The 3229-nt window shown below is 57.1% G+C and overlaps 1 protein-coding gene across 1 annotated transcript in view; it reads left to right on the top strand.

Moving 5' to 3' along the window:
* Prmt8 (protein arginine methyltransferase 8) overlaps positions 1-3229 on the top strand; it is a 42384-nt gene that overhangs the window by 254 nt on the left and 38901 nt on the right. The gene's annotated exons all lie outside the window — the stretch shown is intronic.

Genomic DNA, 3229 nt, shown 5'->3' with positions numbered 1-3229 from the left:
AAGACTGGGGAATCACAGTACCCCAGAACAGGCTGGGGGGGCGGTCTTACAGAGAGGAGGTTGGGACTCAAAGTCGGTATCTGATGCTTTTGCTCATTGGCTGGCGCTCTACCACCCAAGCCCCGCCTCCCACCCGCAGAAATGAAATGTAACTGGACCTGGGGCACAGGAAGGGGGCGTGGGCGGAGGGGGGGATGGTGGGAAACAGCCAATGAGTGACAAAGGAGCGGCCTGCAGTGTCCAATAGCGTTAGAAGGTCTATGGATGAGAAGCACACACTCACTTGCACACCTGCGCGCGCGCACACACACACACGTAATGTTTTTGGGTTTTTTAAAACACGCCTTGTAAGTCTTGACTCATTGAGCCCTTGGAGGGGGTGTGATTTTTCTAGTGGAAGTCTCTAGATTGGTCCTTCCTAATATGGTTCATTCATATGCATATATACACATTCATATATATGTCTCTGTATCACATCCATGAAACGATGTTACGTGGGACGTGATCTGTGATGCGTTTCTTTCACTTAGTAGAATGTTTTCAAGGTTTATCTGGGCGAGGATACTGATCATTCTTTTTGATGCTATTTTTTTTTAAATAGAAATTTTGATGGGAAGTTTTTTTTGTTTGTTTTTGTTTTCCATTTTGTTTTCCTATTAGATGACAGATTGGGTCTGGGAATGGCTCTGTATTTTCATTTCTCTTGAGTAGATACTACTTTATTTTGAGAAACTTAGCCGGGGCAGCTCAGTCCTCAGAGCGCTGAACCCCGGGACTCTGCCCGGTAGACATGTGTCCCCCCGAGTTTTCTGTCACCTGTGCCTGCTTGCTTTTTTTTTTTTTTCTTCTTTTGAACAGAAATGTCTGCTTAAAGCCCAGTATGCATTTCAGGGCTGGCGTTTTCCTTGTCTAAGTTTAAAAGGTATGTTTTCTGGATGATTCCGTGACTGAATAACATGGGTGTTCACATATTTCCCATCTATTGGTGGTGCAGCCCTCCCCACTCCCCCCCTCCCCCTCCCCCGCCAGCCCCTAGGACCTATGTGTGTTTTGAGTTTATTTCTTGTACAGTCCTGTGCCAGAGCCCGGGACAGGTGCTCCTGGTTTAGGGGGGCACTGTTGCCTTAGTCCTTGCGTTTGCCTTGGGTCTGGGAGTGGCGGGCTGAGTTGGAGCGCCCGGTTGCCCGGCCATTTGTTGAATAGACTGTCCTCTCCTCCACGGCGTTTTCCTGGCATCTCGGTCCTCTGGCCGCCGTGTGACTGGCTCCTGTCTCGGGCACGTGGATGTTGGGGGGCCCTGCTAAACGCGCCCCGCCCAAGCCCCCCACCCCGGCCAGACATCCCCATCCCCATTCAGGGGGAGCGCGTGGCTCTTAATTTTGTCGTCCAGAAGAGGACTGGAGAGTGCTAAGGGGGCGGGGAGGAGGAGGGGGAGGAGCCATTGCTTTCTGGAAGCCATTCTTTCTTGTTCACACCCACCGGCCGGTAGGATTCCATTCTTTGTGGTTGTTGTACTGAGATTTCTGTTCCCAGCCTCTGCTGGGTGTTTGGAAGCCCCTGGCTTTGGGCCCCCTGCCCCCCGCGTACCTCCCTGCCGACATGCCGCGCACCCCCATTGGCACAGCTTTGGCCAGTCAGGGTGGACGACTACTGTTTAATGTTTATGTTTTAGCTCTGACTCAATGAAGTGAAGTGGCAGAGCCTTTGATGGCTTGCCTCACATTCAGATGGCTGCCACACGCGCATCTCTGGGTCTGGCAGCCCGTCTGGTCCCCCCCCCCCGTCCCAGGGGGGCGGGGGAGGGTGAGGGGCGGGGAGGGGGGAGGCAGGGGCTCAGAGCCCGCCCGCCCGGTAGCAACAAGTCACTGAGCATAGGATTGGGCCCCTGATTGAAGGTGAGGATTAGGCGACAGAAGTCTCCCCGGGTCCTCCTCCCCCGCCCCCGGCGGTGCTACCCTTGGCACATGAAAACCAGGAGGAGTCCAAGAAAGTGGGGGAGACCCGGGCAGCCATCAGTGGACGGGAGCGTGGCTCGAGTGGCTCCAGAAGCCCCCCGGGCTGGACCCCTCCAGCCCTCAGGTGGCAGAGGGCCAGGCTGGAAGGTCCAGCATTCCAAGATGGCGCCCGAGGCGGAGGCGCGGGGGGGGGGCGCACAGCAGGTGGACCCGTGCCCTGGCCCAGCCTGGCGGTGATGCAATTTTTTTTGAGTATTTCAAGTCCCGGGGGGGGCACAGCGCTGGGGTCCAGGTGGTCCCCAGAACCCAAGAGGAAGAGCCCCCCCCAGAACCCAAGAGGAAGAGCCCCCCTCCACTGCTTTGGGGATCCTTCCTTTCACGTTCGTTGAACAGGCTGAAGCAGAACCTGCCCTGGAGGTCATCCAGGGTCATACCCCCCCCGCCCACCCCCCTCGGCCACGGACGCAGAGATTCTACAACATAGAAATGATGGTGGCAGTGGGGAGGGCCACCAAGGACCCCCCAGCAATGGGTGGGGGACCAGAGGGCCAGGCTCAGGGACAAAGGTGCACACGAGAGAGGCAGCCGGTGCCGGCCAGGCAGGGAGGGAAACGCGGTGCCCTGACCTTGGGAACTAAGTCGTCCACAACAAATTCTTAGGAGCCACTGAGGGCTTGGGCAGGCAGGCGGGGGACGGAGCCGAAGGGCAAACCCCGGGGAGCTGGAGAAACAACACTGAAATCCCGTCTCTGAGTATGTGGTCCCACAGGGTCACAGGATGATGGACACGGGGGAAAGGAGCCGGTGGAGGTGGGGGACGGGGGTCCCCCGGGATCTGTGCACCTCCTCCTCTCTGAGGGGTTCAGGGGGGACACTGGAACGGCAGGGGAGGGGGGAAGAGCGCAGGAAAGAAGCAGTAGAAGAAAAATGTTTGCTGCCAAGTCGGAAAGAAATAAGACTTAAAGAAAAGAAAAGAAAAGAAAGCCAGTATTAATAAATAGTCTGCCCAGCTACAACACACGGGAAAAGATGTGTGGCCAGACACCAGACGACCCTGGAGGCCGTGGCCGCTGAGACACGGAAGAGACAGACACAAATTTCTTCAAAAGGAACAAGGTCAAGAGTGACGGCAGACCCTCCCGGGCAACATGTGGAGCCGGCGGGCGATGGTACTGGGCCGGCAATGGTACCAGGCGGGCGATGGTACCAGGCTGGTGATGGTACCAGGCCGGCGTGGGGCGTGGGGCGTGGGGCGGGACGCGGGGCGGGGGCTC

Source organism: Dipodomys ordii, unplaced genomic scaffold (genome assembly GCF_000151885.1).
Source record: "Dipodomys ordii isolate 6190 unplaced genomic scaffold, Dord_2.0 Scaffold69, whole genome shotgun sequence".
Lineage (NCBI taxonomy): Eukaryota > Metazoa > Chordata > Mammalia > Rodentia > Heteromyidae > Dipodomys > Dipodomys ordii.
This window is presented reverse-complemented; position numbering and strand designations above follow the sequence as displayed.